This window comes from Rissa tridactyla, chromosome 11 (genome assembly GCF_028500815.1).
Source record: "Rissa tridactyla isolate bRisTri1 chromosome 11, bRisTri1.patW.cur.20221130, whole genome shotgun sequence".
In the NCBI taxonomy this organism is placed as follows: Eukaryota; Metazoa; Chordata; class Aves; order Charadriiformes; family Laridae; genus Rissa; species Rissa tridactyla.
This window is the reverse complement of record NC_071476.1, coordinates 18,233,436-18,260,727: the sequence shown is the minus strand read 5'-3', so window position 1 is coordinate 18,260,727 and position 27,292 is coordinate 18,233,436. Positions and strand designations below refer to the sequence as shown.

The 27,292-nt window shown below is 42.0% G+C and overlaps 1 protein-coding gene across 9 annotated transcripts in view; it reads right to left on the bottom strand.

Annotated features, from left to right (window-relative positions):
• Positions 1 to 27,292, bottom strand: part of KCNIP1 (potassium voltage-gated channel interacting protein 1) — a 575,674-nt gene that overhangs the window by 108,837 nt on the left and 439,545 nt on the right. The window contains exon 1 of one of the 9 annotated variants that reach the window (XM_054217183.1): positions 24,066 to 24,248. The exons of the other annotated variants lie outside the window; for them this stretch is intronic. The gene's annotated coding sequence lies outside the window, so the exon portion shown is untranslated. Of the gene's footprint in view, positions 1 to 24,065; positions 24,249 to 27,292 lie in introns of those variants that run through there. 9 annotated transcript variants of the gene reach the window in all.

The window sequence follows — 27,292 nt, the reverse complement described above, 5'->3', positions numbered from 1 at the left end:
GAAGAAAGGATGGGTTTGCTTATGAAGTATTTGCTCAGGGCACTAAATTAAAGCTCTGCTAGTAAATTTAAATATATTTTCTAACTTTCTGAGAGCCTGGTTTTACAATTCATGCAACTTTTGCACTGTGTCACACAGCATGCGTTCACACAAACGCTACAGGTTCTCATTAACAAGGTTCAGAAAACACACTTCTGAGGGCACCGCAGTCTTCATTCTCCTGTCTCATACCTATGGAGCCTTTCACGGCTGGGTGACACAGGCTTCCCCGTGCCCACCCCAGCAGGTCCCCAGCTTTCCCTTCTGTTCCCTCACATTGTGGGTTTTCCCCACGATCTCTGCACAGAGATGCCTCCTGACTCCCAGATCAGAGTCTTCTCTAGCAGGTCTTCCTATCTGAGCGTTCCTTCTTCTAGATTCTTACTTTGATATTGCCTCCAGTTTAGCTCCTTAATTTAACTACTGACTAGATCCTTACCCATTTAAATCCTCAATTTACCTCCTCCACTCCCCCTGACCCTCACAGCTCCAGGAACACCAAAAGCCAGGAAACCCCTTTTTCTCTTGCAAGTTATGCAGGCTTTCCTTCTCCCCACACCCAGCTGTGCATCTACACTTTTAGCAGCTGAAGCCAGAAGTTTTGCCTGCTGTCCAAACTGTCTCTCATTACAGCAGTACTGAACCCAAGATAAAGAGCAATGTCCAACGATTCATACTCAGAGCTTTGCTACCCACACAGCTATGCTCCCTGAGTTGCAGGACCCAAGCCTTGTTGCTAACACAGTCCTTCATTGCCTGGCAGCTTTCAGAGCAACAAGCATCTTGGGGTGGGTGCCTTCACTGCCTCTGAAATGCAGGTAGTATCTCAAGTCAGACACTCCAAAAATATCCCACACTGAAAGATAGCGCCTTTGCCTGAAAACGTGGCTCTTCAATTTTAAAATGCACAAGTGGCATAAGGGTTTTCAAAATGGACTTGCTACCTAACTTCATTTCTAATATAATAAGCCTAAGTCTATCAATTCTCAGTGAGTGAAATGAGTGACAGGATTTACAAAGAATGTTAGCTCTGAAATACTGCACTATCTTACGGTTCAAAGAAGCAATTAAACTTGATATAGTTGGGAGAACAAATAATCCCAAAAGTCGAAAGCACACTTTCAGATTTCAATGTAAACAACAACAAAAAAGCGCCGTAAGAACACTGTGGTAAAATACAGATCTAAATCATACACACTGTTTCTGCTTCTGTATAATTTTGCTGCATTGCTTAATAGCAAACATTGGAAGTGAAGAGCTGTCACCAACTGCAACTGAACCTGCATCTCATCCTTTCTCATAAATTAGCAGAACTGTAAAGCTGCAACTATTCCAAGTTTTTTAAACACTTAAAATATTCTGTTTATTACTTTCCTCATTTGGTCAGCAGGTTAGTTCTGCAAATACTGCCAACTGGTTCCAGTAGAGAAGAGAGAAGTTGCTGCCTCTTTGGTATGACCTTCTCTATTTATAAGGGTTTTCTTTGCAGCAGAAATCTGTCATCACAACACTAGTCCCAGCTACTGTGCCAGAATATCCCGTTTACAGCCAAAACATCACATCTGTACTTTTGAATTAACCTTCTCAATTCAACTCAAGGTCACTTCATTTTCTCCTTCAGCATCATTTAACCACTATCCCTTGCAGTCCCCAGAACCTCATGGTACTTCCAGTTCCTGCCATGTTTCATTTCCCTTCACACCTCCTCAAATGCCCTTTCAGTCTTTCCACGTTTCTAGTAAATTCTCTCCTAGCTGATCTTCTGGTTTCCTGGTTCCTGTAGGTCTTGGCTGAGGTTTTCCTTCTGCTTGTGCCTTTTATGCTGCAGATGGTTGTGCAAGCTTTTCTCTACAGCTGCAGAACTACTCTTCAAACAGGCCCACGCACAAGACCTCACCTCAGATCTGCACACAGACAGCATTGCCTGGGAGTGAAACACCCAAATGTGCGTTGCCTGGTGTGTCCCCTGAGGGCAGGCTCCCACACCAGCCTCCACCACAAGCTGAGTGGTCGGACAGAGCCGTGAGGCTCCTTGCATGCCAGCCCAGTGGTCCCTTTTCCTTCATTGTCCCTGACAAATCTCCAGAGCTAAAGAGGACACCACAGAACAAGATCTTATCCCCTTCTGCTGCTACAGGCAATCTCTTGGTCGAGAATAGAGGAAATTAACTCAGCAAGTGGGGGGTTTTTTTAACGTTTTCCTATTGTTAAGAAAATCAGCTGGTGATGTATCCTATCCTTTTCAGTTTGGTGTCATCTGCTAGAACAAAAAGTTTTGCAAGAAACTTCTTTTCAGCTAGAAGCACCTATTGACTTCTAACATTTTCTGGTACAGGATGGCAGATCCGATATAAAATTTGAATGGTGGCTAATTGACTATTTCAAAGGAAAGGAAAGATTTGCTAAAGATATCCCCAAAGTAATCTTGGATTCATTTATTTTCTTTTACTTCAAATAAAAGCATGCTGTTATAGTAATGTGTCACAGAGTTCACAGCAAATGTCAGCAAATCCTATAATGAAGCCTGCTGTATTTGCATATGCAATTAATACTGCATATGGTAGCATTCAGTTTGTTAGTTATCTCTTTAAACAGTGTTCAGTAATCTGCACTTCAAGAAGTAACACACCATGCAAAGCTTTTAAAGTGCCTGACAAACATTTCATTAATCTTCAGCAACTTCTTGAGGTGCACATCATCATCCTTACTCTACCAATGGATAAAACTTTGCACAGAGAATTAATGTACAATTTTTCAAATTTTATTGTTTAACCCTTATTAAGGCTTAATAACCAGGTCGTGCATCAAGGTGCCAGAAGGAAACAGAAAAGGTCCAAATGCTGACAACAGAACAGCTAAGGCATGGGGATATTTCCACATGAGGAGAGATGAAATAAGAGTAGAGCTAGTTAAAAGAGAATGAACATATGGCAAAGGAAGCATAAGCAACCAGAGCACAACTTGCCAGTGCCTCTTCCCTCCTCAACGTGGTTTAACAGAAGCTGCAAGTGGAGATGCACTGAAACTCGAAGGCAGGGCATCTAAAAAGCAGACAATACTGAGTACAACCAATGTGAACCCATGACCATAGGAACTCTGTAGCACAAGAAAGGGCTGGGGACACAGTGCCAGGCACAGGGGGAGGCAGGAGCCACCACCCCCAGCGTCTCCCTTCTGCAAGGCCGTAGCTCTGGCTCAGCCTCTCCATGAGTTGCAGGAGAAGTAAGTACGAGCAGCAGCTCTAAGTGAGCTCCACTCCTCTCCCTGAACATGGCTGTTCCCTCCAAAAACAGTTGCGCTCCAAATAAATGCAGCATGCATTCCTCTTCCATCACCCTGCATAAGGATAAAAGCAAAGATATACCATTACGTTTGCTAAAATACATAGCTGAAATCAAAGCTGCTTTAGGTTATGAACAAGCAATACACCGTGCAGGGCTTGGAAAGTGCCTCCCAGATGAGAATATTAATTCACAATTGTTGGGGAGGATTTTATACTTTTCTTTTTAACCCTACCAGTTCTCTTCCACTGATGTTTCCTACTCCTGCCTCTGCAGCTGTCACTGTAAGACTCATTAGGTCACCAAGAAGAAAAGCATAAGACGACAGACTGCCTCTGTGCCTTTCAGAGGAAGAATCGGAACAAAACAGGCTTGCAGCCAGGGTTGCGTGGCTTGCAGTTTGCATGCAACTTTTACAAGTGCTCTGAAGGTAATCTGGCCTGATGTCATTAGAGTTGTAAGCAGGGAAGTTATTTGATTGCTGAAGGCGTTTGGTTTCTGAAGTCAAAAGGAAGACTACTTCAAAGATGAACACCTGAAATCCATACTGTAGGAGAAGGTGCTATTGGGGGGGGTGAGGGGAAGAAACCTTGGCTCCTATCATAGTAGAGAGTTTAATAACCCAAACTGCCAAATCAGGAAGATAAGAGGAATGCAACTTTTTGTGTGTGTCAGCATGTGAAAAAACGACCTTGAGTAACAAAGACAGAAGCCTCTAGGAAGTGATAGTATACAGACGTGCCTGGAAAAAGCATGGTATTGCCAACAAGGTTATTGAATTCAGTAATTTTTTTTCACATAGGATGTGGAAAAAATCAACTAGAAAAGGAGTCATCCAGACTGGATTCTAACTGTAAGTATAGAAATGGATAAAATCACTGATATGGGACTAGATTTTTTAATAGGGAAGGAAAAGGGTAGAGGATACTTAGATAAGCCAGAGGTTTTGAAATTGGCTGGGCCTGATATAATTCGTCCTCGGCTGATGAAATCTCAGGGCTGTTAGAAGTTCTTGGCAATCCAGTGTTGAACAGGGATGAGGTGCAGAAGACTGAAACAAGATAAATACACTTCCTGTCTTTACAAAAGGTGGAGGATGAGGAGAGGGGGAATTAGATACCTAACAGCTTAGCTGCAGTTCCTAGAAACAAATAAAACCAAACAATTGGTAAGCAGAGAGAAAATCACAAGAAAATGAGTGGCTGCCCGATTGCATCTGTTCCGAGTAATTGGTGTCAAACCAATCTAGTTTCCTTCAATAGTAAGACAATAGATTTTGTGTCACATCTTGATTTCTCTAAAGCTTTTCACAGTATTTCATCTCACTTTCTTGTATATAAGCTAAGAAAACACAGTCTAGAGGAAAATACTAGGGGTTGGATGCAGAACTACTTAAAAAACTACCCAGAGTAGTGTCAAAGGTTCATTCTCAAAATAGAAATAAAAAACTGAGCCTCATGGGTGGCTCTCTTAGGTCTGGTATCAGTCATTAGGAACAGCAGATGAATTAGTGTACTTAATAGATTTGCAAATAATGCCAAGCTGGGAAAGGGGGAAAATAGGTTGAAGATCAAATGTTGAATTGAAAAATATCTTAAAAGTTGAAGTCTGAAAACAAACAAAACCAGGTTTCTATTCAATAAGAACAAATGCAAAAAATCTACACCTATGCTGGAATAATCATCTGCACAAAAGTGGGGTGGGAAAGAATTTTACTGGTATTAAAGCTCCATAAAAAAATTCAGGAGCTATAGAGGATCAAACCCCATGTGTTACAAAACACGGACAAATGCTCTTCTAGAAGCACAAGCACAGAGATAGCCAGCAAGACAAATAAAATAGCCCTTCTCCACACTATGAAAGCCTCAGCTGGAGTACAAGATCCAATTTTGGGTCATGCACACCCAGGAAGATATAAGCCAATTAAAGAAAGTCCAGAGCTGTGAGAATGATCAATAGTCTAATAAACAAGACCTAAACAGACTGAGGTTGCTCAGGAATGGAGAGACCAAAAAGAGATGATAAGTACACAAAAGACTAGTGCAGAGGAAGAGGTTAATCTATTCTACGCGTCCTTGGTGGATGAGAGAAGTAACAAGCTTCAAGCTTAGCAAGGAAGAATCAGTTTGGTAAGTGGAAAAAGCTTTTCACTGAAGAAGGTAACAAAGCACTGAAATAAATTGCCTAGAGAGACTGCAGAGGCTCTGTGTTGGGAGGGGTTTATGAACAAGTCAGAAAACAGCTGCCAGAAGCCGCCTTGGGGCAGATGTATGGATCAAATTGGGTCCACAGGAGTCTACGCTATCACAATGCCTCTGCTGCCTTATGCCCACACTGCAGCCTGCCAGCTCATTTTCATACAAACCACGGGAAAATAATCAAAAGCAGATATCCTGTATTTGGTATGGAAATGACCTAAAAAGGGGTATCTTCCCCTTTCCTACTGAAACCCTTCCACACCTTAATACCTTGCACGTCTATCATGCCCCGAGTGCTAAAGGTCTATACATACCTGCAGGTATTAAGGGATATTAGGAGATGTGATAGATAAAATTCTCAGCAAGAACATGCAAGGTCATACAGAAAGTCAGTGACAGAGCAAGTAACGCTGTTTCCTCTGGCTCAGGCACCCTTACTGTCGCCAGCTGCTCACTCTCCCCTCAACTATTTTAATATGAATGTACAACAGTCATTAACCTTTCTCACTGGACCAGAAAACTAAAATCCAACTCCACTTTCCTGAGCTGCTCAGGAAGTTATTGCTATCTTTTTCCCATGCATAAATATAGAACCAATTTAATTTTCTGGACAGTAAATTTTTAATTTAATAAAGAGTTCAGGCAATAGAGCTGGATGTTACAGAATTACAAGCTCTGTAACAGCTAGCTGCTATGCTTTGGGACATGTTCATCCTGATAGATACACTCTGCTAGAATTAGCACTCACTTCATGCTAAAAAAGTACTTATTTGCACCTCTTTGGGCCCAGTTCCCCCACAATACCGTGCTCAGCAAAGAACTGAATTCTGTCCGTGTTCTTGCTGGTGCACCTAGGACACACTCCTGGGTCACATCTGGAGCTAACTCTCTTCTTCTGCAGTCTGGGCTGTGGCATGCTTCCCGAAAGCACCATTTGTTAACAACCACCCTGCTACTGCACAGGGTACAGTCATAGATTTTCCCCACTTTCCTGGCTTTTGGTACTTTATTAAGTTCGCTACAAAGTCCTGCAAATATTCTGGGGAGTAAATGATCTGTGGGGTAGCTGGTGGCCTGTGCCTAGAAAGGGACGGACTTGACATCAGCATCGTCCCTTCTTGGGTCCCTTTAGCTGTGCTCCCAGCTAAATCTGGAGTTGGCCAGCAGAGCCCCTGGGTCCTGACTCTGTGCTCGTCTATTCCTTCCACCTCCCTTTTCTATTTACATCTCCTGTGTCCTGGTTTATGGAGGAGGGTGGCTGTCATATTGCTTCACTTCACTGAGAGCTTTCTTTATAATTTGTATGTGTGTTTGCGTAATGGCATGCTGTGGAGTTCAAAGCTGTTTTCTCACTTTCAAAGTAGTCCTTGAGTGGAAGTTGTCCCAAGTCTGATGTGCACCAGGCTTGTATTTTTGTTCTTGATTGAGTACTGCTGCACTATATTCTTTTTAAAACTCTAGCTATTCTGGGAGAGGTGTATAATTTAATATGTTCAATAGATTTCTTGTCAGGCATTCATGTACAACTTCCTTCATCTTGCATTCAGATGTTTGATTTTCCACAGTAATTGGATTTGCCGCATTTGTGTTTACTTTTATGACCTATGGTAAACGCTACTTTTTTAGCCAAGGACTATTAAAGGATTTGCCGAAGCCTACAGTAACCTACCATGTAGGTTTTCTGAAACTTACAATGTTAGTTTTCAGGCAATTCAGAATTCTTTTTACATAGGGTATTAATGTACAAATTAATATAGCCTGAACACTACATTAAGCAAAAGCTCTTCTGTACAGTAACAGTGGGCATGCAGTGTAACATTATTAACCGGCTCTATGGTTAGATGCACAGCAATCCAGCACATTTGTAGTGGGACAGCCCCAAGTATCCAAGCAGAGACCAGGAAGAATAACTTTGCCTGCATGAATTGCTCTAAAGTCCATTCACAGGCAGAACTGGCCTCCCCATTGAATCAAAATGAGAAAACTGAAGATACAGCGCAAGGGAGACCTTCAAAACCTTCCACAGGGACAGAGCCAACGTCCCAAGGAACTTACAGGCTGACCTAGGACTGCAGAAAACAAAAGCTGTGAAGATGAGAACAGTATAACATCTGAAGCCTAGTCGCATCATCTCTGCCTGTAAAACCGAAATCAAGAAAAACTATCTCCTTTGCAAGCACTATGAGATGCGCTAAGGACAAGTGAAAGACTATTACTATTGAGACTGGGGGGCTGCCATCACATAACTAAGACACCAGGCTCTTTGCTTCCGCCAGCTTTATTAGTACGTTGCCTAGTTCTTTATTTCAGAACCAGTTTCCTTTCCTGTTGAATAGATGTGGGAGAGTCAGAGCTGCAGGTGAAAAGAGAGGCCAGGAGTAACGATGGGTTAAAAGACAAAGGCTTCAGGAAATCACACACTGGGCACACTTTTAAATTTTTCTCTGATGCTTGCACTGGTGGTCCTCAAGTTTCTCTTACAAGTCCCATCACGTTTGTTTTCTTTCTTCTCAACAATATGTGCACGTTGTATCCTGGGTTGTCATTTGTGCTCAGTACTCACAGTAGCTGCTTTCAACCTTTTCCTTTTGTATTTAAAAAGCCCAGCTGGGAGTTCTAAGCAGCTGAGCTCAAAAAGAGGCTTTTAAAACCAAGAAGCAAAAGTGCAAACAGCTGCAGGGAGCGCTACTGAAACCTTCAAAAGGTGGAAAGGAGCGTAAATGCTCCAGTACAGCTTGCTGATTCACTGCTTGTTCATGCAGGATGCAAACCTGCCAGCAGTGGCTGTGCTCTGTACGGCAGTCCTGATTGGCTTGTTCTGAGCAGGACTGACCACAGGTTTTTCCTGAATGCCTTTGCAGGGACAAGCTGGTGGTAGGAACTTGGTCCTTACAGCATTCCCCACTATTCATCAAACTGTCTGGTCTGCAGGCAGTCTCAGCACAGGATCCTCAAGTTGTATAAACATGAAGAGAGAAATCAAGGAAAGCAAGTGTCCAGCAGGTAAGGGACAGCGGATGGTGAGCAGACAGCCACCAACAGCCAATGCTCCTCCCGACAAGGAGAAACAAGCCAGTACGCAATCCTGCTAAGAAATAAACTTAGGTGAACAGGAAGCAACTGACATGTTCACGTTCTTGGGAAAGGAAAACAGAAAGCAATTACTGGAGTCATTCTTACTTACACATGCGAAAAAACCATCATAGGGTGTGGGTAAAGGAAGCAGATAAGTGATAGCACGGGCAGCATATTCAGGTCTCCCAAGTTCCAGGATGGGTAATGATTTGCCTTTATCATCCTAGTAAGTTTTCAAGTTATATTAGACTGGTACAGCAGCTCCCTTGCTGTCCTAGACCTGATGCCTTTTGAGTTGCAATGTATCACTCCCTGCTAAAAGAAAGCCCCAAGGTGCGTCCACCAGCTGCTGCTCTTGCAGACTTCGGCCTAACCTTGTGCATGAGCATCGGTCCCACACAAGGAGGCCCTTAAGGACTGGCAGTGGACAAAGTGGGAGAGCAGGAGCCCTGTGGTCCTTAGCTTCTCTTTGGTCCATTAAACTCTGACCTGTCCATCCCCCAGGCTGTATTTAACCTCCTGAGATGCCATAGAAGTACTTTTTCTTCAGGCTATTTCACTCCTGTGGGCTTCCTTAATCCCTTTTTTTCCAGTGTGGAAGGACACCTCCTGAAGTAGGATCCTTGAGGTCCTCCTCTTGTGTTCATTCCTGGGCTGTCTCTTCACCCTATGCTTTTTGGTTCATAGAAGGCAACAATCCTCCACCCTCAAAAGATAACGCTGATTCTCCTATGGTGTATAACACTGTGACATCTGATAGAACTACAGTATATCACCCCTGAGGTAGAGGAAAATGACTTACCTACATTTTCCATGAAATACATTAATTTAATATGTACTAACCAAGGCAGTAGAAATTAGTGACTGTATGTGAGAAAATGTGAGCTCAAAGCATTGCAAATGTGCTATAGGAAGCACAATATTTTGAACTGTATGATAAATGAAAGCTAAGACGCATCACAGTTTTATGGAGTACCTCTTCTTTTTCCCCTCCTAAAATATGCATATTGTACAGTAAAATTTTCACAAGAATGAACTGGGGAACAAAAAAAACTGGGGAAGATGTCAGAATTAGGTCATCTCAACATTGTTGGGATGTTTATTGAATTCATATTTTTCCACCTCATCAAATGACAGAATAGAAGAAATTCTTTAGGATTAGCAACAATTCAGAGGTCAGGACAAAAGGCAAAAAAAGGGGACAATTTTGACAATTGGTAAAATGCTTTGAATCCAGGAGAATTGAACTATGAAGCAATTTTAAGCACAGAAGCATCCAGTTAGGACAAAAGTGGGTCAGGTGTTTAATGGAAAAGCACAGACTAAAGCAAAAAGTTTTTTTCCAGTTCACAGAACAGAAAACTTGGATTAAATAACAAGCCCAAAGCTAGAGGGTTTTGAGATATAAAAATAAAATTGACATTCTGTCAATACGAACTTGGTATTATTAAGTAGTATCCTATGAGTGCCCCAGAGAGACGATGTCCACCACAGTGGACTCTGTGGGAATTGTGGGGCTACAGAAGCTCCCCTGACCTTTCAGAAAGATCTGAGATGATGCAGCTGTACATAGAGACAGGCTTTCATATCAGCTCACTGTATCTTGCATCCAATTTCCAGCCACCTTGTCCTACAGTAGGATTTTTCAGTGATACATATGTTCCCTTGTGAATGGAGGTACAATGCTGACATGGAGCTGTGCACCATAACTGACACGGTAACAGCAGCTCACGGTGACACTTGGAGCTCACCCTTTCTTTTCCTGATACAATTCTCCCTGGGGACACCTGTATACTAGCAGTTCCTGCCTGAGAAAATAAATCTCATCATTTTTTGGAGACTGATCTGGATGATAAAACCTAGGCTGTTCCAGTTGTGAGCTTCTTTAAGTTTTCCCAGCTCCTCTTGAGCTTTAAAATGTTCCCCTAGAGCTTCCCAGGGCACTGTCTCCAAGGATGCCCACTCATGCTCAGTGGCATCATGTATCACCATGTATTTGTAAATACAAATATTTTAATCTGGTTAGGATAAGAGTGTGCATCCCTGGCCAGCCTCAGTGTCTGCAGCACTGAGCCCGGCTGTACTCGCTCTCTATTAGCTGCAGCTCAACAGCACAAATCCACTCTTTACCCCCTCAAGGACCTTCTTGCTCTCTGGGGCAGAAATCGTTTCTACAACTGAAGCATGAAGTGTTGTGCTATTTATGAGGCTTTTTTATTATTACTATTATTTTTACCTCCTTTGTTGGGTGTTTAGGCAAAGTAGCCTGTTAGGCACTTGAAGGGACAGTGCACCAACCGCTCCTCATTCACATGGCACTAATGGAGTAGCCAAAGAGATCGTACGTGCTTCTGACTTCTCAGACACAATGAAGCAGCGCTTCAGCATGGCTGAGAGAACCTTTTACAGTTTTTGCCATGTTGAAACTTACGTAAATCTTCTTGTAGTCTAAATTTTGGTGATACAGGAAATAGCGTAATTATTAATGTGAATGTATCGACATCTCAGAAGTCTTCTCTCAATGAAAACACCAAAGAAATTAAGTGAAAGAGGTTAATGAAATACTACTTTACTTTACAAGAGTTCTAATCCAAATCATGACACAAGTGAATTCAAGCACAAGCATATTTAAACCCCCATAAAACGGGGCATTTCACTAGCCCAGAGGAAAGCGACTCCTCATCCCCACCTAGTGACAAAGGTGAAAAAATTATTCAGCTTTCGTTAAAAACCAAACATAGGCTCCACTGGGTATCACAGCTTTCACACACACTGGCCACTTGCAGTTCACCTGCAACTAAACCTACTTCAAGCTAAGCTGAAATAAATTATTCAAACCGTTTCATTATCTCACGAGATAAGAATATAAAGTAGTCATACTTGTATTAAGTGGGATTTTAAAGGCTATAGAAACTCTTTAAAATATTATTTTAAGGGCCAATAAGTTAATCTTACATTATGCAAAAGCTGCCTCTGAGCAAATAGCTATGCTTATAAAGCCCAACTGAACAACTGGACTTTATATGCAGCCTCCTTTCATATGTACACAGATCATTTTCCTGACAAAAATAGTGATCAAACAACATTTGAAATGAGGGCAGCCATTCTTAAATCAAAGTGAAGAAAAAGCTGCGTGCACCCTACGTTTGGAAGCTGTGCAAATATGCTCACAAAAATCAGGGCCATAATACAGCATTTCCAGTTTCAGGAGAAAACCTGTGTGAAGTACAGTGTGAGAGTGCCACATTATTCTTACAATTTTGAGTGACTGTTTATTTCCCTGCTTTTGCACAATATGCTGGATGGGCTAACTTCTGCCCCGACTTCTCTATTTAAGAGACAAGAGGAAAGGTGATCACCCAGAGCATCACCCGCATATGGACTGTTCTGTACCTCCCCACTGGACTGAAACCCTCAGAATGGAACAAGGAGGTACAAAAAATGAAGGAAAGTTCCTCGGAATTCTGTTTAAAAAGGAGTCTGGATGAACGGGACACAAAGGATGCCATGCTAGAGGGCCTTCAGGCTCCATCTCCCAGCCCGGTGCTGACAGCTGCTTAGGCTAAGGTGGGCAGGCTGCCGATCTGCACAAGGAGAAGCCGGGATGTTTAACTAGAGGCAGTCATATCAGCCCAGCACGTTCATTAACCTGGGTCTTTAATTGACATGCTCAGCAGGTGGATAACGTATTTCTGAGAGACTCAGCTGTTTACAAATTCCCTCAGTGGAGGAGGCTCTTGTAAGGAACTAAACAAAACCCTTCCAACTAAAGGATCCAAATGAAGAAATGACTGTGCTGATGCCTGGTGCTCTTGGACCTTCCCCAGAATACCTCAGTCCAGCTGCGCCGTGCACCCACTGTGGGTCTCAGCCACTCGCTGCAATTGATGATAGCACAAGGAGCATGATCACAGTATGAGACTCACTGCGCAAACAGGTTTCCAACGTAAGGTATAATGTTTTAGTGTTGTATTTCAGGAGGAAAGAAAGAACACTCAGTACCTGTTAAAATGCCTGCGTGCCGTTTGTGCTGCCAACATCCATTTGGGTTTGTCCCTTCCCACATTTGGCCTTCAGCTACAACTTATCCTTTGGTCTCCTCTGATACGTGAAGCAGGTTAGCCCCACTTAAATCTTTTCCCCTTCCACACTCTGAGCTGCCTTACGAGAAGACATCAGGCACATCTCAGTGATGTGTAAGAAACAGACTTTATCTCTCCCAAGAAGTCAGTCCCACTCCTATCAGAATTATCAGATTCTCTCACCTCCTTGCTGTTGTCCTCTATCTAGGATGTTTGGTAAACTGAAATAGCAGCTGATATAAACACAGACTGCCTGCCAGAATAAAAATAACCTTTTTGCTTGATATAGAGGAAGACCAGGAATGACAGCAGTGTGCCAATGAGGGAAGTCAATTCCACTTAGTCACTGTGATACAAGACAACACTGAAAAACGCATTTAGGAGACAGAATTTTTATAACATTTTTAGAAGTTTTCTTATCTTATGTAGCAGTAGGAGTCAGGGAAAGACTATTCTTACTCATCCTGCTCTATCTGCAGTGAATGCTCCTCCCCACCTGAGAGAAGAGGTACATTCTTCTGCCCTAACCCGCTTTGCTGCCTCCAACTTGACAGCTTATTAGGAATTATACACTAAGACAGAATCTTATTTTGTTACTTTCTACATCTGAAGGAAATGTATATGCCTGAGGAGTACCCTGAATATGAGAAAGGTGCAGCTGTGTATTTACCTGGAAAACATCAAGCACTTTCAATGGAAAGATTTTTCAAGTGTAGGTGATAAGCGGAGATGTAAAATATCCAGCTGATATTACAAACCAAAAGCGATGTAAGATTAGTGGAAAAAAGTTAGGATCCTAATTCTGCATTACACCCACCACGTCTTCTGTGACGCTCTCTCGTCCAACTTCTGAGGAGTAAATTAGATGATCGCTATGATGAGTCAGTCATTGGTGGCAGAGCAAAGAGAGAAGTTTATTATGTGCACAGCAGTACATAATAGCACACACTGTTAGCAGATTCTACTGATTTAAAGTCTACTGATTTAGTACCTTTCCATTTAAGAGTTCCAAGTATTTTATGGTCAAGGTTAAGCTTGGAGGAAAGTGAATCTGGTCATTACTTTTAACTCCACTTTACATATGAATAAATTGAGCATGGAGAGAAAAAGAAATTCTGTCTCTCTGAGCATCACCTTGGAGAAGTGAAAGGAAAACTCTGACAAACTCCTGTTGTTGTTAGGATGTAGAAAATTGTGACAGACCGTAGCAAACAAGCTTATTTCTGTTCAGAAGGTCCCTATCCTTTGGTTATTCTGTGCTCACAAACAGTGGCACAGTCCTGTTAGCTTTCATGACTGTGCACAAGTGATTTGTAGGCCAGAGCTCCTCTGTAGGTATAAATGCTTTCCAAAGATTTCCTCAGCCACACAGAAAGCCAAGAACATGCAACAGCTAAAAATCCCAAAGCTGGAGCAGAAAACTGAGTACTTGCTACAAAGAGTTCATACCAAGTCCAGATCTGAAGCATGCACCCCCAAAATACATTCATTAATGACACCAAATAACACCACTGAAACTGCCCATTTTTAGATTAATTGCGGTAGCTTAGTGCAGACCAAAGCAGAGGTGTTGACCAAGAGGTGGAGGCTCTCTTGAAGACAACGTTGCGTGGCATGCTGTGGTCAAAGGAGTGAGCGTGCACCTAAGTGCGCACCAAGTACCAACACAGATGAGAAAAGAGACAGCAAAGAACCGTGCTGTAACACTGGTAGGGTAACACAGCAAAAATATTACAGCTCTGATAACGATTTCCTTTCAGCCAGCGAGTGTGCAACAGCTGGCCAGCCTTGTCACTTTTTGCAAGTACACTGTGTATCTCTCCGTTCGCAAAGGCAAATGCATACACAGTTATCTTGTTTGTTATTCTGGAAGATGCTGTTTTGGCTCAGTCTGTATGCTCAAGGACAGCCTTCTGAGCTCATTCAGGGGCACTGGCATGGGGAATGTTTTTTTAAAGACAACGAGCAGTCACAGATGGGCCAGATAGGGGATTAGCAAAGTGAGAAATCTCAGTGTGGGCACCAGAAAATACAAAATCAGGCCTTTCAATCTATTCTGCAACCGTGGAATTAGCAGTGCTCTTGGCTTTTCTTGCATAAAAGTACCAGCGCAGTCTGAGATGCCCTGCTCACGGCTCACACACTCCATCCAGTTCACCACACGCAGAGCTATGTGTACTGCAGCAGTTGTGCCATTGCCTTGAGAGCACTGCAGTGGCCTTTATGCAAAACCCTTGCCCAACACCCAAAACAGCCAGGCTAGAGCAAAGCAACATATGGGAAGTGAGCCAGGGCCTAGTCTCAAAAAGGCAACTTCTTAAAGAAAATAAAGGAGGAAAATTAAAAGGAGGGTAAGAGATTTGAGGAACACACAGCTAAAGTTCAAGATTACATGCTATCAGCTCCCAAAAAGGTGGGAATTAATATACAGGTGTTCAAACCAAACTAAGACTACAAAGTCCACGTGGAGATTTGAACTTCAGAGGACAAGAAAATCACCTCATCAGCCTGCCTTTCTCCAGAGACCCTTAGCATCCCTTCCCTTCTCCATTCTCCACATTGTGCATTGCAGACACTGTATAGTTGCTCCTACGCAATGTTCACAAGAATACTGTTTCTGTAACAGTTGTCACCACAGAGGAAAAAACTAGACACGCTGCCTTTCATAGAGTAACTACTTACACTTAACACAGTGTTACACTCTTCAGAGGACCATTGCCACGATACTCGGACTTCAGCGGTTTGAGTCTCTGTGCTCACAATGTGAGTGCTGCTGACCCAGGGGCTCTGTACCTGGCTCAGAGGTGGCTGCTGCTGCGCACGATCACACACCCTCAAAGCTGAGCCCGAGCCCGGCCCCATGTGAAGTGGTTGCATGAAATCAGCATAGAAGGATGACCATCAGCAAAGACGACTCCCTGCAAAGGGCTAAGACTGTATCTATTAAATAATTGTTACGAAAAAATACTGCAGTGGTGGTAGGGCTGACAGAGCGTGCTAGAAATGCAAGGTACAAGATAAGCTCTGGGAGAATACCGAGTGATATCTGAGACCTGTCAATTCATGCACCATTCTGATTCCTGGTGCAAATTACTCATACTTGGTCTGGACTGGCCCACAATGAGCTGCCTTTGTCTTTAACGTTTATTCAGTAGCTGGGAGATAATATAAATCAGTCACACCATCAGATCACTCTACTGTCCAGTAGCAGAAGAGATGGGCATGATACTAAATCAAAAAGAAAAGCACAAGTTTGGCTTCTAACAGCCCAGAATGACATTTCGGTTTGATACTGTCTGCTAAGTCACAGCCAGTACAGGAGTCTTCAAACAAAAACTATGGCTCTTCATCACTAGAGACAGCAAGTCTCGTATCTCAGGGAATCTGGGAGCTGCTGCCTGGTCTGTTGGGGTAAACTTCACTCCTTCCCTTTACCCCACAACAAATTCTGGCACCTGATAAACCACCAGTTGAAGCTGAAGGACAGTAGCTTTCCTCATGAACATTGTGTTGAGCAGCTGCTACAAAAACTGTTCTCCACTATATTTTAATGCAAATGGAGCAGATGGGGAACGGCATGTAGGATTTGGGTTTTATGAACTTTTGTATATTGTTTCAAAACCGGTTTTGGATACAAACAAAAGCTCAGTTAGGAAAACCCTGAAGTCCTCCCCTCCACTCAGTTAAGGACAGGTGGTTTGGGCTAATGCTTTTGCAAAGCAGGTTGAGTGCTCTGCCTGATATTTAGACAGGGGCACTTTCTCAATAGTACAGAGTCTTCTCAGCTGGTCTCCTGTCCAGATGCACACAAAGGTTGGATACAGTAAGAGCAAAAGCCCAGTCACAGCCAAGAACTAAACTCCAGCCCTGCCATCCCCATTTAGTGACCGTGACCTTCAGAAAAGCATATTCATTACTGGCTGGAAGGGTGCTGCAGAGTTTCAAGAAGTTTAGCCTGTGTCTGCCCGTGGTATTTCTGGTCCCTCTTCCTCCATTTAAAAATGTATAGATTTTAGATTTCATGTTTGCAAAAGTCACTTTGAAAGTCCCTATATAGACAGTACTGATGAGTTTCAATAATAATTACAGTGGTTTCAGCATGTAGACGGAATGTTAGCAGTGTACTTTTGTACACTGTTCAGTACAAACATGGTCCACAACTGTTTCAGGAAGCTGGAACTGGAGCCATGAGTTATCTAGGCCAAAGGCACCTTCCAGCTATTTCAGCTGTTGTTTGCTAGCACTCCATATGCTGTGCTGGAGATTTAGTACGCACCTTTCTACTGCTATATGTATCCAATAACTCTTTTCTCTTTGCATAACAAAGTGTGGGCACAGAAATTTGTTTTCTTGCTAGGATAACCCACACTTGAAGAATTTATACTATTCTGGCAGTGTGGACTCCTGTGTAGCAGCATACTCTGTAAGTCCTACGGTGTAAAGCAGGGCTACTAACATTAATAGAAGTTAACAGCAGTTACAACTTTTTGCCACTAGAATATTAAGTATAGTTTATTTGTATAAAAAACAGCACGTAAGCATTAAGAACAAACCTATTGTAACAAACAGTCAATAATCTCTGCTGTAAAATAATGAGTGACAACCCCATTCAAGCCATCTGACCATTAAAGCAAAGCAAGCAGCAGATTTCACAAGGACGAGAGCTTCACTAGAGCACGTGTGTGCTGTATGTTCTTACACAAGGGTGGACATCGCAGAAGCAACTGCAATGAAACGACCATTGTGTATGTTTTTGAACTAGAGCCTGAATACGTCAACTTCACCTGAAATTCTAACATCTGGATGTAAAATTTACCTTATCCCTTTTTCAGTATAATCCATAAAGAACTCTGAATCTCCTGCTCAGTATTTTAATTCAAACTTCATCAGAAAACAACTAGACATCATTATGATTCACTCTGAATTATTCAAATATTTCAAACTTTCTCTCTCCTTAGGGATTAGTGGTACCAAATGTGCAATTCCCCCCTCATGACATGAGTATAGCTCACAAGTACGTGAGAGTGGGCACTGGGAAGATGCAGCTACCCAAACCCCAGAAGCGCTCTCTCTTAAAGCTTCCTTCTTCAACGCTCTTTTTAAAAAAAAAATAAATTATTTTTTAACCAAGTTGCTGGATAGCATCTGCCCTTTGAATGCATTCAAGGCAGACAACAGAAGCATTCCAAAAAAACAGGTGCCCAGACAGAGCAATTCATAACAGACTTTGGTAGAGCTGGAGAGAAGAAATTAACTGTACATCAGGTACTGTATAACACTTTTCTGTGATAGGAGCACACAGACTTCTGAGGGCTCACAAAAGCCAGAATAAATGCATTTTTCTGTTGGCACTCTGCCTTGCTTGCACAATTTGGTCATTTCAATAGATCTTGCAAAGCTAGAGCTGATACGTAAAGCAATTACTAAACAATCTGTATTACTGCCCTAGCTTCAAAATGCTGTGCAACAATTATCACCAGGCACCTCTTACTTAATACAACATATAATAGGTTATGAATAATAATCAAAGAAGCAGGAAGTAGGAGAAACAGGTACATGCATGAGTACTAAACCAAACCAGCACCGAACCGAAAGTTTTATAACTTTTTCCTCCAGTAAAGTACTTGCTGCTAGTCTCCAAGGTTCTTTGAACCTTGTACGAAATGTTGTCATGTAATTAATATGAGGCCAGAAACCTCGCCTTTTCCAGGTTGTCATGAGCTCTGAAGCAGAAAGAAATAATTGTTCGGTATCTGTGGGTAGCTGAAGGTTATTTTAATACCCGCGTACTTGTAGCTGACCGTGAAAAACGACCCTCAAGTTTCTATAAAAAGCAGCTGTTCAATGTATATCATATTCGGGAACATTTAGAAACACTGTAAATCTACTTTTCCTATTAAACAGTGAGGCTATCTGCACAGACATGGTTTGATTTGTAGAGCTCACTGTCTAAAATTCATCCCTCTGCTTCTATTTAATATTTCCAGGTTTCTACATGAATTACGTTGTTTATAAAAAACAGAGAGGTAACAAGAATTAAAGTATCTTTAGCAGTCAGCTCCCTCAAACTATCTTCTACAAAGCATATTTACGTTTCAATCGGTAGTGTTTTCCTAAAACATACATGAGACTAGAGAGCAAGACAAGGCAGATTTCTTAAAGATAAATATTCTGAAAGAAAGCTAAACTGATTACAACACAAACATTCATCCAAATAAGCTCAGCAAGGTTTTTGGATTTTCTGTTAATAATAGCCAGTAGCTAAAAATAAGCCATGACGTTTCCATCAATTAGAAATTGAGAAGTTACAATTATAAACTTACTAAAATGTAAACCCTTCTTTCATTCACAGCTTCGGAATACAAGCTGCAGTTTACTAAAGCATACAAATCTGTATTGAAGTTCTTGAAACAATCTTAAACATAGACAAAGAACAGTTCAAGATTACGTCACATTTATTTTCAGAGCTGCAATGAGAGCTACAATACTATATTCACATTTAAATACATTTCATTTGTCTAAAGAAAGCATTTAAAGTTATTTCAGTTGCTGTTCAGCTCCTCTACTCAAACACTGCACATGCACATACAGATTAAAGTATAATGCTCTGCAGCAAATGGCTTTCAGAATAAAATATTTTCTATTTCTTAACATCCTACCTTCATAATTGCCTTCTAGGAGACCCAGATGCTCAAGTGCCTTCACAAATCCAACAATTATCACCAGTACAACAATCATTTCAAGTCCCTCCAAGTTCATCTTGAAAAATTATTCATGTAAAAGCATCTTTTCTTAGGGAGCGTCCTGACTTCAGAGTTAGACTTTAATTAAAAAGCCCTCCTAGTCCAACACATGCCACACAACCAGATTAATACAATGCCAAAGAAGCCCAGCATATTCCCACCATAAAACATTTCCATTGACAGCAAGATCAACACAGGAATGTAAGGAAGTCAAACCTTACCATGTCTGCATCACTTGCCTGCATGGATACAGATGTTTCAGTCTCTAAGGCAACAGAATATACAGTAACCACTTTGTTTAGCATTTCCTCTCTGTCACAGCCAAAATTCACCAAATCTGTCTGATAGCTAGCAAAATCTGATGCTCCTTTTTCACACTGAATTACAGTTTTAGAGAGATCCTGTAGTTTAACAACACAGAGGAAAAAGTGCTTGATACTACAGTGAACTTCAGAAAACTCAAAGCAAAATCATTTCATTTAGAAAATGACTTATTGCTGTATTTCCCTATCGAGTGAAATACAATTACTGAATGTTAGCTACATGTTCGAATATCTTGTTTTCCCTCACTGCACACAAATTTTACATCAAATACAGACATATAGTAAAATATTTAACATGGTAGACTTGTTAGAGGATTTTAGGCAGTTTTAAAGTTTGAGGGATATGTGAGGAAAAAAGAAAAAGCCTTTCCCTTTTGCTGCACAGCCCTGGGGGCTCTGTGCAGATGGTGGAACAACTGCCCTTGGTGTAGGTCAGCTGCTGTTCCCATGGCTGTTTCCAGACGAGGAAAGGCAAGAAATGGCATCAAGGACACAGTATGCCCATGGCCGGAATTCCGTGTGACTTACTGCTCTGCCTCAGGAAGCACTTTTCCAAGCACTCAGAAAAACAGAAATTGTTTCGAAGTCCTTGGACCTGACAGTTCGGAACAGATTCTCTGGAGGACCTTATTCTCACCTGAGCACCGTAATAGCAGACATTAGCAAGCACTTGTCTGTCCTTTCGACTTACTTTCACTCAGCTTTCCATAGTTGCAGCCAGTTTCAGACATGCACAGAATTAAAAAAAAAAAAAAAAAAAACACAACAAAAAAAACTAGAACCAAAACCCAGCAAAAACCCTTTTGAAAGTCTGGCCACTTGTTCTGGTAACTTTTGATTATTTGGCCTGCAGTGGCTGCCACTTCCATGCACAAGGTCACCTACCACACTCGCTCTTTTAGCTTGTTTTGAGAAAATATGACTTTGCAAGTAAGATACATAAAAGTCTAAACTTATATTAATATTGTAATTGTTATAATATTACATTAATAATAATCATCCTCAAGATTGAAATCTGACTCACTGTTTTCAGTTATTGTTTTTTAACCATTTGTGTACTTCTCTCTTTAACTGATGTTTTATGTTAACATCTCCCAGGATATTTTTGTCCAGTTGCGTTAAGGACTTACATGATGTTACGAGGACTTGAGCACCAAGGCCTTCTGTACGCACGCTCGCTTACCCTCCTGGAACTACGAAATGGACCCCGTAGTGCTGTATAGAGCAGAATCAGTCCCACAGACTCTTTTAAAAGCTGGTAAATGGTTTTCTTATTCATTTCAACAATGCTTTGCGGTGTTGCAGGGTGTTGCTAAGGGCCTGGACAAGCTGTTTCCCATAATTATTCCAATGTATTAATATTTTAGAGGTATTCCTTCATTATCAATATAATTAACATCATCAGCATCTACAGCTCTTCTTGGGTATACCCATTAAAAAATAAATCTCTACTTTTCTCTATCAAACTTCATTTGAGGATCTCACAGCTCCTTACCAAATCTCTCATTGAGCCTGACCACTCCTGAGGGGAGGTTAAGAATTTACTGAAGTATCAAATCCAATTACCAGTGGAATGAAACCATCTTTGGGACAGTCCAGACATAAGGTATTATAATTTACAACAATAAATAATGTTTTAGTACAGAAAGCAAAAGAAAGAAACACCACCAGATGGAAATGGACTGGGATAGAGGGCAAAAAGAAGCAAACAAGCTGAATTTTAGTCAAGTTTAAAACCTCTGCTCCTACTAAAAGTGACATGAGCTGGGTGATGACAATAAGCATTCAGGATTATTTTCTTGCTGTTTGGAAAGGGGATTTCCTACAGTCCAGTGCACTTGTACCACTATTCTGGTTTGCTCCTGCTCTAAGTTGAGCCACCAACACAAGCAATTAACAAATAAATAATTTCTTTTTCTTGTCAAAAAAATCCATTTTGTAGAAAATAAAAGTGTTCCACATCTAGAAATGGATCTCTTTCATAAAAGCTACATTTCCAGAGCAGCCTAGCTCCTTAATATGTTCAGGCATCCTCCCTCCATGCTTGGATTGAAGAGGCAAAGCCCAAGTTCTGCTTTAGCCCGTGCAGAGCAGAAAGCTGCCCTTGCTCAGGGCTTGAGCTCCAACCGGGGAGGGCCTCTCCCACCCCCAAAAAGCAGAGAAGGGACTTCCACAGACCCTACCTTCCTCTTCTGATGCTTTTGGTATTGAATTATTGGTTGCTCTGTACCCTACTTCATGGAAGCTATTTGAAAGGCTTCCTCTTTTTTTCAGACAAAAAAGCAATTTTTAAACCTCAGAGTACTTCCCAGCTGTTTTCTGGCCAGCCCAAGACACCGGTAATAGTGTCTTTGGGGAGAGCGAGAAAAGGAACAAACTCAAATATACTCCAATCAAAACTTACTTAGCTTGGGCGAGCCGACAGAACAAAGCTGCAGGCTGTGCATTTCATACTAGTTACTTCCTCATAGCAATATATCATATTTGTAACAAACTCTCAATATAATTTCCAATTGTTCTTTTTTGAACCTGAGCAATTCACCATGAAGGAAAAAGCTTCTGTCAACTGAGAAGCACAGGAGAGTGTTCTGGGAGGAAAACAGCCAGTCACCGCTGACTGTAGTATCTGATTATCCGTTCCCCTCTCCACGTGCAGCGCAACGGTGGGCATTGCAACCCTAATTCAAGGAGGAAGGCTGGGCGCCCGGCCAGCAGCATGCTGCAATGCCAGGGGACAAGTTATCCAGTGGACTTCCAGGCCATCACAGCGCACAGGAGGGACACAGAACAACAACAAATCCAACTCTGTCACTACGATATGCATGCAGAATCCAGCGTTCCTGGGAGTTCACTACGTATGGATGCTAGCCCTAAGTAACTCCTTAATTAGCATCTGCTTTGCAGTTAGTATTCACAGCATGAAATAAAAATTAAGGTGCATGAAGGATGGAACAAAAAGGAGAGGAAGGGGAGGCACACACAGATTAAAAAAAAAAGCGCAAAACTACAGGCAGCTTTTTTCTAGGCAGACTTTCTGGGAGATGCTCACATACTGTGCTCTGATGTTGGGTGAAGTTTGAACTGGTGCAGAACTGGGCATCCAGATGGGTCTGGCAGGTAAGGTGTTGGGTGCAAGGCTGGGGACAGCACGGATGAATGGCTCACGCCACTGTCCTCACCATGCTTGTGAGAAACATCACCTTTCCATTCCCAGCAAACAAGGAGAGGTCTCTAAGCTAACTCACGTGTGCATCAAACAGCAGGAATTGGGAGCACCATCAGGAGAGCACCAAGACAGTACCTATTTGTTCGTTAAATTTTCCTGTACAGTTACCCTTAAGGGCATGTCTAAGATTTGACCCTCCTGTACCAGTTCACTCTGACAAGGGTACAACTGACAGCAGAGCCCCTGAGATTGCCCACTCTGATTAAACCCAGCCGCTCCTGATGGCCTCAGAATTACATCTACCAACTGAAAACAAGGTGGATCACTGCAGAAAGCCCCCCCAGCACTCATGGGCGTCCACCCGGGGACAGCAGTGACACAAGCAGAGCTGCAGACCTTTCCTCTGCTTCCTGGCCCTTCACTTCACGCGAGAAATAAAGAAGGGGACGGTACCAGCTGCAACATGAGACTGTTTTGCAAACTCAGTGTATTACAGAATTACACGGCTAATTCAGGACAGGGATTCCCAAGCTAGTCCATATGCTTCTGCTCCTCAGTTCTTATTGCTTCGCTCCTCTAGACAGTAACCAGTCTCTCAGCTGAGTCTTGTTGCAGCAGACGCTGCCTGATCCATCATTTTATTAATAGTATGATTACAGTATAAATATTTCATTCCGTGGTGTGTGTAGGAGGCTTCATTATGCCTCGGTATCTTTGCATGCGCATCCTTTTTAAATACAGCTCTGTTAAACTTATGGAAAATGTGTCAGTTCCAGCTCTTTCCATATTTCCTTTAATGCTCTCAGTATTTTCTCAAATGCTAATAATGTTAAATTCAAGGCCAATTTATTCAGTGAATAAAATCCACATCCAATAAAATAATTTCTTTTATAATACAGTCATACAAAAAGATGCAGTGAGAATTTAATGCAAATGGGAATTAAGTCTTCGAAAAAGAGAGCTGTCATTTTCCTAGTTTATGTGCTGTATAATGAAATGGTACAGTAAGTATTGGTTAGGTGTCCAGGGCAGTATTTTCACAATTCAGTGTTTCAAAGATAAACTTTGCCCCATTCTAGTTTTGTTTTGTTTTGTTTAAGTGTCCTAGTCATAGCCTTAATATAGATAGTATCATCTTATTTTTTTCAGAGTACTGACCGTGTTCTTGATATAGATACTGCCAACGGTGTTCAGTGATTTAATCCAGGAATTATCAGCAGTACGAACGCCCAATTACACTTTTAACACAAGCAACTGCCACACTTCTGTTTGCGGCTCCATCCTAGAAAAGGCAGAACAAAACACTTGCAAAGTGTATTTCAGTTTTCCCAGCCCCCAGGGTCTGCTAGCAGCTCACGGTTCTGATTTCAGAAGCAACGTGTGACTTTCTCAGTTTAAATAAATATAAAATATTAAATTAAGACATCTCAAGTAGAAATTTAATTTTCAGGTGAATGCTGAGGAGAAATTCCAGCTTGAGTCACAAAAAAAATAATGATACTTTGGTTATGGTTCAGTGATACCAATGGTCTCCAAAAGCGATTACGAGGCACACATCTACTTCCAAAGTAACCGTTAACATCTGTACTAAGCTTCTAGTTACAGCATGGCCTATTTTTTAAAGAGGCTGTTTAAACCTGACTTAGAAACGTCCATGGTTCCATATGCAGGTACCCGCAGCAAGAGAGGGCAAAATCAGCTGCGAGCAGAACAGCAGCAAACCAGCACTGAGAGCCGCTGCGGAAGCAGCAGCTGAGAGACAACAGCAGTAACATCCCCTAATGCTCGGTAATGCGCTTTGTGAACCATTTCCAAGGGTGTGGGTATATCATGGACCCAGGTCACATGTGGAGAATGGGATGCACGGTGTGATGAAGCAACTTGACTAAGGTCATTGCGCCTGTCTTGGCAGTGCCAGTGGCAGAACATGAGGCTCCCAAATCATTCTTCAGTATCCTCCAACCATACGAAACCATTCTGCTCTCGTGGATTTAGCAAGGAGGACAATTAACCTTGTGTAAAAACCTGTCATTTCAGATGAAGCATGAAATCAGGGTTAAAAGGGAGAGCCACCACAGTCTCGTGTGGCTGTCAGGGATATGTGCTGCTTGCAAAAGCACTGCTTACGGATCCTCATTTCCTTCCAGAAGCTTTAGTGAAATTGGATGCATCACAGTGACAGGGCTTTAGAGAAGCCTTAGCTCCCTCCACTGAATGACAATGGAGAGTGTTCCAGACACCCAACACAGCGAATACTGTGACTGCCTTTTCTCTGTTATTTAAAGGAGATAGATGGTGCTAATGGTATGAGAAAAATACCCATGTGGTGCAGAGCAGAGCAGGGGAAAAATAAAGCAAGTTTTCAGAATTTTGGTGAAATTTTACTTTGAAGAATTTTTCCTCTAAGCAATCATCACAGTAGAGAACAAGGCTTAATTACAGGATCTGCCAGCAGGAAAAACCTGGAACATCCAGCATCTGAACATGCAGTCACCTGGTTTATGACAAGCAAAACTGTATCAAGTATTCACTGCACAAAACTGTCCCAACCACAGACAAGGCTTAAATGTGTTACTGTTGTCGTCACCTAAATGTGAGGGAAAACCTGTGAGAAGGATTCCCTTCACTGAAAGAACTGGACTAGGAAAAAATGCAACTCCTTTGATTTTCGTGGATACACCATTTTTCTCTGCTTTTTAAAAAGTTTAAAAGTGGCTAGCATAACTATTTTTAATATGCAACAGAAAATTCCTAGGGAAGAGGATCAATGAACCAGGAGTCTGCTCAAACACAAAGAGGCACCATTGGACTGAACCAACCCTGCCTCAACAAGCAGTATATGATACCCAAGAACGGAAACATTTTGCCTTTTTTACATTTTACTCTCCATTTATGAGACTAACATATAAGAAATTCTTGAAGAAAAAAACCCCTATCTTAGCACAATATACAGACCTGCCAAAAACCTCAAGATCTATTTTAATCTTTAACTTAATTACATTAAGCTCTCACCTTCCTGGTCTTATTGTAGAAGATGAACAGCCCAGTGGCTAAATCCCGTACTTGGCTTGCAGCTGGAGCGTGCAGCAGGCTTTGTGACCACTGAAGCAGTACACCCGCTGAGAGCTGCAGGGATGTGGCCACATTCTCATCCCAAGTACGACTTATAGCCCAGCCACGATGCCTGACCCGCAGCTTTTGCCGTTAGTTTATAAAACTGCATGGCAGCATTAGTAGGCTGGTTGCCTTCACTTGCTGAATTCTAATTATAATGAGGAAAAAAAAGCCTCAAGACAAAGTCATATTCAAAAGGAAAAATAAGAACTATATTTGAAGACAAACTATCCTGCAAACTCTCCCATCGTATGTATCAATTTCCAGCAACAAACGTCCTATAATCTAAAGAAGCTGCTATCTATTGCATAAAGACACAAGTTCCTTCTGGTCATTGGCCATGTCTACCTCTTTTTTCAGCCGTGGCTGTAGCACTGGGTATCAGCTCCGTGGATATTCTTCTGCCATTCTCATGTCTGCAGCCACTGGGGAGGTGGCAGCAAACAGCACCCTGCAGGCTCAGGCCACAATCAGCACAGAATGATAGAATAGTCTGGGTTGGAAGGGACCTTTAAAGGCCATCTAGTCCAACCCCCCTGCAATGAGCAGGGACACCTTCAACTAGATCAGGTTGCTCAGAGCCCCGTCCAACCTGACAATATGACAATTCTCCTCCCTCCCAGCTCTTAGGTGAGAGGTAAGTACAGCTTAGCAATGCATGTGGTTGTAGGGCACAAAGGAGCTGCTTCCCACCACCACCACCAGCCCTGCTGGGCACGTCCTGGGGGCATGAGGGGCAGGACAGTCACTCCACTCTCCACTTACTTTCCAAGGTCTTCTCCATTCTTGGGAGGGCCATCTACACCAAGTAAAGGCTTGTATTCAAACTTACCTCATTCAAAGGGCTGATGAGAATCAAGGTCATGTCTATGATTGCACCACTAAGAGTAGCAGAAGTAGGGCCTGAAGCAAAGGTTCTGACTTGGGCTAAAAATTCAGTATATGTGCAATATTGTGGCACAGGCACACTTTCAAAGACACAGATATCCCAATGCATTATTAAGGTTTTGCATGAAGTCTCTGCTTCCTTTAGATTCATATCTAACTCTCTCTACATCACTTAGAAAGCTTTGGCACTTGAGAAACCCATTGAAAAGCCTCCTTTGCACCGTACTTTATTGACTTATTTAGTATCTACAGTTGCTGTTGTCAAAGGATGGAATCGAGTTACCAACCAACATTACAACTAGTGAGCCGTGAAAGCACATTAGTGCTATCACCCAGTCAGCTATTTAACACAATATTTAAAATATATATTCAAACTGTATTTT